Below are 12,691 nucleotides of genomic sequence, written 5' to 3'. Positions count from 1 at the left end.
TAGAATTTAATAAACTCTTAGAATCTGGGGATTGTATACCATCTTAACAAAAGGTGATACATTTGTGAACAAGTAACAAAACAAAGGAAAGAGTGCTGGGGATGCTCAGGGTAGAAAATTGTAGAAAGGTAAAAATATGAAGAAAAGTAATGTAAAAAAGGAAACATTTTAGTAAAGTTTGTGCAGACCCAACTGGGTGCTAACTGTCTGGTCCTAGTAGTAATGGCACCAAATAGGAAAAGGGAATATTTATGCAAAGGAAAATTATACCTTGCTTTTAAATTTATAAAAGAGGGTAGAAGGCTTTCCTGCATGTACTATTTCTCAATCACTTTAAGCTCAAAACAATCCTTGTGCCAAAATGGTATCTTTTTAGTAGTATGTTGTGATCATTTTCACTACATGCTTACAGTGTTATGGGAACAAAGATTTGGGAACACCCAATTCCTCTTGGTGGTAACAGGAAATAGTCATTGAATGTTCTCCAATGAAGGCATAACTGAGCCAGTTATTGTTAAGTTCATTAGGGAGAATAATTAAGGAAAAGCATGCAGTTAAGGGGAAGAGCTGCCACTTTCCGGTCGGGTCCCCCCAGTGTCAGTTGCCCCATGTGTGTTCAGGCAGGAGTGCGGACATGAGTGCCACTGCTCCAGACTGTGAGCCGGTGGGGTCTGGAGTGCAGAGGTCCTCCATTTCTCTAGGGTATCACCGTGTTTCTAGATGCCATCTCCATTCCTGGGTCTTGGCTCCTTCCAGTACCATAGTATCTTCACATCATACTCCAGAGAAGGTCATGTCTCTTCTAGTGGTCCTGCTGCCTCCTTCCTAAAGCACCACAGGGAAAAAGCACAGAGCAAGAAAAAAAAAATCAACCACCCATATAGTAGAAAAGCTATGAGAGAGGCCCAGAAACAAGAAAAGAAAGAAAAACTGAAGAATGAAAAGGCCCTACATCTCAACCCTATTGGTGAAAAACTGCAGGGCTTTCAAAATGAGCTGGATCCCCAAAAAGTGAGATATTCAAAGAAAAATGCTTGTGAATTAATTGAAAAGGTATTTAAATCAATTCAGCAGTGAATTGGAGCAGACTGAGTTGCGCAACAGCATCAAGGACAGGCAGGGAATGCAACACATTGCCCAGGAAACTGTCATCAAGCAGAAGATGGAGCATGAGCAATAGCAATAGGAAGGCTACAGCCTTGATTTCAGACACTTTTACATGCAAGTAGTCTGAAAACCTTTAGGGAATGGGATTTGAACCTGAAGAAATTGCCAAACATTAGAATGAGGAAACTCCGTGCTAATGATGCAGTTGCTAAGAAGCACACAGAAAAACTAAAAGAACTAAAAGGGGAATCAAGTGACCCAGAAGTGGCTCCTGTAGTCTAATTGTCCTTACTCGAGTTGAAAATAATATGAGAACTGTATGTCACACTTATTATTCATGAGAAATAATTATTTAATATTTGATGTTTAACTCAGTCTCTCTCATAATGTGAATCATATTTGCAGTTTCAAAAATGGTATTGTAATTTTTGTTTAAAAATTAAAATTGCATTTCATTTATATTAAATTGCTTAGATAGAAGATATATTGTTTCTCATTACTACAACAAAATACCAGAGGCTAGGTAACTTATAAAGAAAAGAAGTTTATTCAGCTCATGGTTTTGGAGGCTGAATGTCTAGACAGCACAGTGCTGGCTCTGGCAAAGCTTCCTCTTGATACTACATGTCATGGTGCATGGTGATCACAGTGGTGGGAGGGCACAACAGAGGAAAAGATTACATGGCAAGACAGGAGTGGTGGTGCACACCTGTAATCCCAGCACTTGGAAGGCTGAGGTGGGAGGATCACTGTAAGTTCAAAATTCCAGGACAGTCTCAACTACATAGTGAGACCCAGTCTCAAAAACAAAACAAAACAAAACAAATAAACAAAAACAAAAATCAAAAAAAAAAAAAAAAGACAGGAAGCCAGAAAATGGAAGTATTCAGTTATGACATCCCACCAGGCCCTATCTCTTAAAGGCCTGAAAGAATTAAGTGATTTCAGATTAGCTCCATTTCATCATTATATAATTTTCTGCTTTCTCATTATGCAAAGTAATAGATTTTATTCAAACCCAAAGGTTAGAGAACTAATGCTTACAATTGCTACTTCTAAGATATGCATTTACTTAAATTAATATATTCAACAGTATTTCAAGTGTCGTGACAAATATGGATATTCTAAAATTTTGTTCTTCAAATAACTTACTAAATTTTAATATATGCTAGTCTTTCTTTTAAAGGATACAAGTTTTCAAGAAAATGAAAGAATAATGCTATGTGAGATTAACTATTATCAATTAATTTGTTAACAATTTATACAAAGTGTTATAACTTTTATTCTTCTGAAAATTAAAAAAAATTATTTCTATAAAAAAAAAAGGAAGAGCTGGAGCAAAGGAATACTCATTCCTGAAAGCAAGCATTATCCTGGTACTAAAACCAGAGAAAATTTTTTGAGAGAGAGAGAGAGAGAAAAAAACTATAAGCTAATCACCCTAATGAACATAGATGCAAAGTATCAGTAAGATACTGCCAAACAGAATGCAGCAAATCATCAAGAAAATTATACACCATGACCAAGTAGGCTTCATCCTAAGGATGCAAGGATGATTCAATATATGTAAATCAATAAGTGTAATACATCTTATTAACAGAAGCAAGGATTAGAAACTCATGATCATCTCAATAGAAGCAGAAAAGGCATTTGACAAAGTCCAATACCCATATGTGATATTAAAAAAAAACTACAGAAAATTGGAATAGATGGTTTTTATCTCAATCTGATAAAAGCCATCTATGACAAATCAATATCCAACAGCATAGTAAATGGTCAAGAACAGAAAACTTTCACTCTAAAATCAAGAACCAGACAAGGCTGTCCACTATCATTACTGTTATTCAATATGGTTCTGGAAACATTAGACACAGCAACTAGACAGGAAAAAGAAATAAAATGAATAGGTACAGAAAAGGAAGATGTTAAATTATCATTATTTGCAGATGACATGATGCTCCACACAGAAGATGCCAAAAATTCCACCAAAATACTGATAATTTAAAATTTCAATTCAGTAGTATAGCTGGGTACAAAGTCAACACTCAAAAATCCATAGCATTCCTGTACACAAATAACAAAATCACTGAGAGAGAAATTTTGGAAATCACACCTTTCACGATAACATCAAAAATAAATATTTAGTAATTAATGTAATGAAGAAAGTAAAAGACCTTTTCAGAATACAGTACTCTGGAAAAGGAGAACGAACAGGATATCAGAAAGTGGAAAGATATCCTTTGTTCTTGGGTAAGAAAAACCAATATAGTGAAAATGGCCACATTTCCAAAACTGTTACACAGATATAATGCAATCCCAATCAAAATACCAATAGCATTCCACACAGACATAGAGATGAAACCCTAAAATTCATTTGAAATCAGAAGAAACCTAAAATAGCAAAAGCAATTTTGGGCAACAAAGGCAAGGCAGAGTGCATCACAACCTCTGACTTGAAATTATATTACAAAGCTTCTTTGACTAAAAAAAAAAAAAAAAACAGACTCAAGAATCAGTGGAACAGAGTAGAGGACATACCATCAACTCCAAGCATTCATCTTTGAGGAGTTGAAACCCAATTTTTCTAGTGCCATTTACTAAATAGGCTACCTTTCCTCAAGTGAGGATGGTTGACTCCTTTGTCAAAGATGAGGTGGCTAAGTGTGTCTGGAGTTGCTTCTGCATCTTCTAATCAGTTCCACTGCTCCTTGGGTCTGTTTCTTTGCCAGTACCATGCTATTTTTATCACAGTGGCTTTGTGGTATAGTTTCAAGTTGGGGATTGTGATACCCTCTGCCTTGTCTTTGTTGCCTAGAAGTGCTTATATTTCTCTAGCACATTCAGCCACATGATCTTTGATAAAGGGACCAAAACACCTTCATTGGAAGAAAGCCTTTTTAATAAATGGCACTGGACAAAACTGGCTTTCTCTGCATGGAAGATATTCCTAGACCCATATCTATCACCATAATCTAATTTAAAACTGAAATGGATCAAAGATCTAAATATTAAAATGGAAACACTAAATCTGCTGGAAGAGAGACTAGGTTGAACACTTGAGGACACAGGTATAGGCAAAGACTTTATGAACAAACCCCCAGTTGCATAGGAAATATTTCAATCAACAACTGGGATCTCATTTTATTAAAAAGTACAGCAAAGTGAGGAAGGAAGGCAGGAAGAGGGAGGGAGGGAGGGAGAGAGACCACAAATGGACTGAAGAGACAACCCACAGCGTGGGAATAAATCATTGCCAGCTGTTCCTCAGACAAAGAACTAATATCTAGAACATATAAAGAACTCAAAAAAACCCAGAACCCCCAAATTTAAAAACCCAATCCAAAGATGGGCATTTTGGAATGAATAGACACTTCTCAGATTAAGAAGTATAAATGGCACATAAATGTATGAAAATATGTTGAACATTACTGGACATTTGAGAGATGCAAATTAAATCAACACTGAGATTCCATCTCATTACAGACAAAATGTCTATTTTCAAGAAATCATTGCACGTGGTGGTGCATGCCTATAGTCCCACCACTCAGAAGGCTGAGGCAGGAGGATTGCCAGGAGTTCGAGGCCACCCTGGGATACATAATGAGTTCAAGGCCACCTTGAACTACATAGCAAGACCCTGTCTCAAAAAAATAATAAATAAACAAATAAAAAATTTTTAAAAAGAAAGAAAGAAAATAGAAATCAACCAATAACAAATACTGGCAGAGCTGTTGTTGGGAGTGTGTACTGTTGCAACCTCTTGAAATCAAGGTGAAGATTCCTCAAAAACCTAAAACTAGAAGTTTCATTTAACTGAGCTATTCTTCCTAGTAACTTCCCAAAACAATTAAAAGCATTGTACTACAACAATGTATACACACCCATGTTTACAGAAGCATAGTTTGTAATAGCTAAATCTTGGAAACCTCCCAAAGACCCATCACCAATGAATCAATAAAGATTTTTTAAATATACTCTGCAATAAAGAAGGATAAACTGAAACATTTCTGGGTAAAAGGACGCACCTTGAAACCATACTCTAAAGTGAAATAAATGGGACCCACATGCTTAAATATTGCATTGTTTCTCTGGTGTGAGAAACCAAACGGGTAAATAAAGACTACGATGTATATAATAGAGATTGAGGAATAGGAAAAAATGTCCAAAGGGGAAGGAGAAAAAGAGAGAAGGGAAGGAGAAAGGTAGAAAGGGAAAAGAAAAAACATATAGGATAAAAAAATGGAAACAAAGCTTTCATAAATAAGGAGTAGAAGAGAGGTTGAAGTGAGGAGAGGAGATTGAGGGAAAGGAATCAATATATAAAGTACAGGTACAAATTTCTAATGATAAATGTCATCATGTTGTATACCTAAAATGTAATTTATTGGTACATTTTAGATATACATAGTGATCACATTTGTCATATGGAATTTCTACCTTTACATAATCTATCTTGGTTCTTATTTTTTTCCCATTCCCCTGTGCTCCCTTCCACCCCTCCACCCCTCTCTATTTACAAAGAATTTCTTTCTTTTTTTCATTTTCTCATATCAATTCCATTCCCCTTCTTTTCTTTCAATAAAACTAATTTTAAAAAATAAATGGTAGAGAGCTGGGGATTTAGCTCAGTGGTGCTACTGTCTGCCTTGCAGGTGAAAGACCCTGAGTTCGATCCCTGATACAAAAATAAAAAAGTGGTAATATATCAACTTAATTTGACATAACTAGAGGAACTCTCCACAGACCACTGGACTGAAACAGACAGTAAAACATAGAAGAAGTGTTTCCAAAGAGTGACAGAGCATCCAGCTCAAGACCAAGTCACTTTCATGAAAATTGCCCCTCAAAGTATCAGTAGTTCTCGGGGATTTTCAGAACAGGAACAAAGGAACTAAAGGCATTCCGCTGGTGCATAGGGCTTCTTTCTGGTCTTCTGGCCTTTCCTCAAGTGGCTCAAATCCTGTTCAGAGCCTCCAACCCCACCTTCAATTATTTTCATTTATTTACTTAAGTAGATATAGGATCATCCTAGTTTTTCTTTTCTTTTTAAAATTATTTGAAAATATTGGCAAACTGCAGAATAAAAAATAATTCCTATTGTTTTACTATTTGAGACAACTACACAGGGCTAGGCATTTAGCTCAGTGGCACAAGAGGCTTTGGGGAATATTTTAGATTTAAACCATAACAGTTCTCCAGATTGCAGGGTCAGCCATATGAATGACTTATTGTAGGATAATGGAGTCTGGGCAGAGCTAAAGAGTGGTGCGAAAAAAAAGAGTGGTGGGAATCAAGTGGGAACACACAGGACTCGCTTCAGGATTAGTGTGTAGGATATGAAAGAAAGGAGTCACTTCTCTTTTCTACTCATTATGGATGTGGAAGGGTTCCTGGGCATCTTTCCTTCTCCACCACAGTGCATTTGCTAAAGGTGGCTCCACCTCATCTCAGGCTTTACATAGCATTGAAGCTCTGATGACACCAAATGGCTCTCCAAATGCCTTTTCGTGTGTGCCTTTCAGACAACCAATTGTCTAGTTCAAATATAACATACTCAACCAGAACTCTTGACAAACCTATCCAGAAGCCTCTCCCGATGGCCTTCCCATCCTGATTAAAGCGTGCTGCATAAATGATTAGGAACACAGGACTCTACGTCCATCCTACCTGTCTTCAGATCCTGAATGTCCTTTCCAAATTCCTGTGATGAATCTTAATCTGTAAGGGGATATTGCAGGGTAAGATCGTTGGGAGATAATTAAGTCACGAGGACAGAACTGTCATGAATAAGATTCACTTATAGAGAGAGTTGGAACCTCATTTTCCCCTCCTATCATAAGAAGACACAGTGAGAAGGCACCCAGTGTATGGTATTTTGGTATAATCATCTAAATAGACTAGCACACTACATTATGATGTGGTTGTGAAGATCTAGTGATTTAACATTTACAAAGTACAAGTACTTAGAGCAATGGCTGGTGCTAGGTGAAGCCCAGTGTGTCTTCTCTCATGTTAATGTCACTATTCCTTGATGCTCATGTTCTGAGATAACTCACTCAAAAAAGGGGAAGGACACTGTCCAGCAAAGCTAAAATAATGTGATAAGTTGAATTATGATTTAAGTAGGTAAGATAGAGCAATGAAAACATGTTTTGGAAATAGGAACTGGTTCTAAATCTTCTACTACTTACAAGCTAGGTATCCTTGAAAAGTTATCATGTTTAAATTGGATCCTAATATTTAAAATAGGAATAATATTGCTTACCCTTCAGGGTACTTGCAAACTTCAAGTAATGTATATAAAATGTCAGCTCAGTGCCAGATAACAGCTATTATTATTAAGAAATGGGTTGTGGGAAGGGTAGGGGAAAGGGAATAAGGGAAAAGAAAAAAATAGGAGAAAATGAAAAAATGGAAATAAAGTGTTTGTAAATGGGGAGGGGAGGAGGGGGTGAAGGGAGGGCAGGGACAAGGGGAAAAAATGAGAACCAAGACCTGTCATGTAAAGATACAAGATCCCAATGATGAATGTAACTGTATTGTATGCCTAAAATGTGCCAATAAACTCAATAAAAAGAAAAAAAAATGGGATTTGGCTTTCTGAGTCTCAGATTAGTCCTGTAGCATCAAATAAGCAATTGAGAATAAATTTCTCTCTAACAGATCTATTTGTCATTCAAGAAAACAAAATTTCAGTCCTTTAATAAAGTCCCAAGCTGCCAGGGGTGGGGGCAGGTGTGCAGCCCAGAACCATAATGGAAAATATTTTTGTTAGGGTTGGATGGACAGACTGACCTCTGATTACAACCACCATTCCTCAAGGGTCACCTTAGTCATCAATCCAGACCCCAGGGGCAGAGAATGCAGTGAGCCCATTTCCAACCGTCTGCCTTCACTTCTCAGAGCAGAACAAAACCATTAATGTTTAATATTTAAACAAAAACTTTCCATTATTAATCACTTTAAGACCTACTGATGATTATTAAAATATGATGGATAAGGTACTCTTTTTAAAGCTTCAATTTTAATGACTGAGATAGAAATCAGAACTTTAAAAAAAATTGAACTCCCTGGTCCTCTGGAGAGCACTGTTTCTGGAGCCCAGAGTGCTTGGCAGTTTTCCTGGCTCCTCTGGGGCTTTCTTGCCTCACAGCCTTCTCTGATGCATACGGAGAATGTCCCCAGGGCGGGGCTTACAAGCTTCCCACACAATGCACCCAGAAAACTTCCTAGGCTCTGTGCCTCAAGACCATGCCAAGGGTAAGAACCTAGGACTGCTTTCAGACTACCCTCAGCTCCTGACGTTCCAAACTGTAGAAGCCACGGAACATCTCATCCAGCCTAGAAGGTTAACTGCAGATACAGGGTTCCAGATGCTGAAAAATAAGCTCACAATTTTATTGCTGGTCACTTCTGAGTAGTTTTGTGAGGTTGGTTGATTCTCCATTATTTCCTAGTTCAACAGAGCCTGTACTGCACAGTAGACCCCGGAGGTAAGAGAAGGAGGAGGGTGAGAGAGGAGGAAGAAGATGAGGAGAAGGAAGAGGAGGAAGAGGATGACGATAAGGAGGAGGATAAGTCCTCTCACAGGTCCCATCACTGTCAGTGTGTAGGTGCAATCTGGTGCTACCAGTGGGTGAGACAACTGGAGCTGAGTGGACTAGCCTACTTCAATGCAGTAGACTTGACAGCTTTCATGCAGTGGGGATCCCTTTAATAATAACAATTTTAAAACATAAGATTCTTAGGAATAAAGTTTAATAAGTCATGTGTATGACTTATATGAAGAAAACAACAAAATTATATGAATAGACACAGGATGTTTAGAATTCAAGAAAAACTACATCCTCTTTTTTAAAAAACACATATTCCATGTTGCAAAAATCACAATTCTCCTGAAATAAACTAAATTCAATGAAAGTTCCAATCAAAAATTTTCTAGGACTTGAGGTGTAAAAATATTGATTATAAAGTTCTTATGAAATAATAAACAATTGTAAAAATTAACAATCATATATTTGTCCCATTTAATATTAAAACATAGTATATAGTCATAAGTATTAAAACAATAAATAACAAAAAGTTTAATAGTACATAATCCAGAAAAAGACTCATGGATGTATGAGAATTTGATATGTGATCAAGGTGAACTATATAAAATGAGTTGGGAAAATTGACTAATAATTTTGGAAAACAGAAAAGCCCAGTATCTAGGAGCCATGTAAAGAGGCTCATGCTACAATCCAAGCACTAGGGAGGCTGAAGCAGGATTGCTGCAAGTTTAAGTTCAGCCTAAGTGGGGCTACACAGTAAGTTCAAGGTCATCCCATCTCAAAAGAACAAGAAAAAATAAATAAATGACCAATATCTACACCAAAATGAATTTCACATGGAGCAAATATCTAAATGTAAAAATCATGTACTTTAATTACTCAGTGAAAACATAGGCAATTGATTTATAGTCTTAGCATATAGACTTTTAGATGGTCTTCTGACACTGTGTATCAACATTTCAAAGTGTGATCCAGCAATCTCCTTCATGGCACTATTTCCCAAGAAGATAATAGTTCATTGAAAGTTTATAGAGAATATATATATGGTGGTTCTTTAAGCAATATTTTGCTTAAATAAGAAATATTTTTAAATTGGAAAAAAATTTAATATTGGAAAAAAATTAAATTATAACATATCCATACAGTGAAAACCTAATAGCCAATTAAAATAATGGTATGTGACTATATTGATACTCTAATGCCTGATTAACCAAAGAAACAACCGAATTTATTTATTTATTATTTATTTATTTATTTTGGTGTTGAGGATCAAAGCCAGCTTGGAACCCATGTTCATCCATGCTGAGCAGTATCCGTGTCACTCACCCACACCCTAGTCCCCATTGTTCTTGTTTACAGCCTTCGTATCTATCTGTGTCTATTGATCTATTCTCCACAATATCAGGGAGTGTTGTCTTCATCCATGCCATCTAGAGCTGCGCTTTCTTCCATCAACAGACAATTCTGCCATGTGAGTCGAGTACAGGACCTTAGTTTCAACTACATATGGTTTGCTCTGTAATCCTCCCCTCCAAAAGGCCAGTTGAGATCACTGGCAGCCTAGAGAAAATATCCTTCAGTCCTGATCCCAAAGACTGCCAGAGGGCCCAGGTCTCCCTGGAATTGCAGCAAAGTTTTGGTATTTATGTAAGTGACTGATCAATAATTGGATATTGCATCCCTTGCAGAAATTTATGGCACTTCTGTCTGCCTCCACAGTGGGCTATAGAAATTGAGTTCAGGCTGTGAAAAACTTAAGCTGCTACACGAAGTACAAAAATCATTAAGCTTCAGAGACTGTATTTCTGCTTGTGGCCTTGAGACCAAAACACCAGACATTGCACACAGTAATTACTTCACTTTGATCCAGCTTCAATAATTCAAGATTGAGCAAATTTTGGTTTTGACCTTATATTGCAGTATTGAGTTAGAGCTGAGGCTAACTATCCCCAGACTCCCTCCAGAGGACTGAAAAAGAAGAACTGTCCTTAACACCTACATACAGAGAGCAGTGACAAAATTTTTGTCCACATAGAACTGCAACTCAAGGTAGAAATGCATGGTAGGAGGTTAAGGAACATATGTGTTATCTGAAGGAGATGTGAAGGAAAGAGAATTTGGAAGACTCAGTTGTAACTAAATAGAATAATCAAAAAGTTTTAGCTTAGGACATAATTAGACATGCAATTAAGAATAGTAATCTTTTTAGTGATTTTTATTTTCTTGTTTACTTCACTTGTCCAACTCAAGAAATAAAAAAGGCATTTGTAAATAGAAATGATAAGTATTTATAAATAGTGTTGTTGTTTGAATCTAAAATGTCCAATGAAAGTCCCAGGTACTCAGAATCAGGACTTGGGGAAGGTGATTGGATTATGGCAGTGCTACAGTTGAGCCTAGTTGGAGGGGTCATGGAGGAATGAGCTGAATGATTGCTTCTCCCTTCCCAGCTCCTTCCTTTTCTCTCTGCTTTCCGGCCTCTAGACATGAGAGTAGATGTGAGTGGCTTTCTTCCACCAGTCCCTTCCAACAGTCTCTTACATCTCTTCCTGCTTTGGAGCCAGCTTACTATGAATTAAAAATGTGAGCCAAAAGAAGCCTCTACGTCCTTTAAGTTGTATGTGTCAGGCATTGTGTTTCAGAAATGAGAAAATGACTAAGATTTTGGTACCAGAGAAGTGGGGTAATTGCTATGAATATACAGGGCTGGTTTAGAAACTTTGGAACTAATTTTCAAGGAGACTTTGGAAAAGTTTCGAGATGTTGGCTAGAGAAGCCATAGAATGCTATACACCAAGCTTGATGGGAGATTCTGGTTGGAGCTCAGAATGCTGATAAAAATGCAGACTATAAAAATTAGGTTCTGGGGTTGCAGCTGAGAAGAAAGATACCATTGGTAGTTGTGCTAGAGACCACATGCATAGTGCTCTGGCAGAAAATTTGTCCACATTTTACTCATGTCTTGAGACTTCATGAGAAAATTAGATTAAGAGTAGTGAATTAATTAACCTGGTAGAAGAAATTTCGAGGCAGCCCAACATTTATGCTGTAGAATGGATACTTTAACTATGAAGCTAAAAACATGAGGCAAAGTAAGTCTCTCCTTCTTTAAGCTGTATCTGTAAGATATAGCATCTTAATGAGAAAGTAACTAAGGCAAATAGTCACTCTTCCAAATCTTTCAAGATTGTTTTTCAAACCATTAAAATTTGTTGTAAAGCTACCAGGAAAGTTTCCAAAGGCACTGGAAGTTATGGCACCTTATGAGAAAGTGGGTGGTGTTTACTATGGAGAGAAAATGCAAGCTGCCTATGTTTTATTCAGGCCATACTGATTCCAGTTAAAGAGGTCAGTTAAAAGAAGAGAAAGATTAAGTTTTGTGGAAAAAGAACTGTGGGACATACTGGAAGTGAAGAAAGACATTACAATTTCTTTAGCATCTTACCTATGTGCATTTTTTTCATCTGCATTATGAAAAAACAGAGACAAGTTCTACTGGGAAGTAAATTAAAACCATTTCTCTAATTAAATTCAATAATCTCTGAAAAGAGGACTACTAAAGTGTTCCTGAGGCTACAAGAGGATGATAGTAGCTGTTACCAGAGGAACTACTTGGAAAGGCTACTGATTTTAAATTTGAAGAAAATCTATAAAGACAAAGTTAAAGATTAATGAACAAGGTACATAAATGTGTTATGAGAATTTTTCCCTAAAAGTCAACTTTGAAAGAATGAATTGCTAATGTTTTTTTAAATTCAGTTCCTTTAATAAGACCATATGTTTGCTGATCATAGAAGACTCACAATCATATGATTCTAAGAATCTTGAATAAAAGGACAAGCATGGTTCTCAGCCATCACTTGGTAACAGCCTACCTGAACTTCTGAACCACAAAAAGGAAAACCATCTTTATAAGCTTAACAATAAAATTAGTTACCTTACAGATAAAGCATTTTATATATATATATATGCACGTATATATGTGTGTGTGTATATATATATATACATATATATGTATATATGTATATATG

At 36.7% G+C, this 12,691-nt stretch overlaps 1 pseudogene; it reads left to right on the top strand.

Moving 5' to 3' along the window:
* Positions 1-634: 634 nt before the first annotated feature.
* Positions 635-1,389, top strand: LOC104862199 (annotated as a pseudogene).
* Positions 1,390-12,691: the final 11,302 nt, after the last annotated feature.

Source organism: Fukomys damarensis, unplaced genomic scaffold (genome assembly GCF_012274545.1).
Source record: "Fukomys damarensis isolate Sample0158 unplaced genomic scaffold, DMR_v1.0_HiC HiC_scaffold_38, whole genome shotgun sequence".
Classification (NCBI taxonomy): domain Eukaryota; kingdom Metazoa; phylum Chordata; class Mammalia; order Rodentia; family Bathyergidae; genus Fukomys; species Fukomys damarensis.
This window is presented reverse-complemented; position numbering and strand designations above follow the sequence as displayed.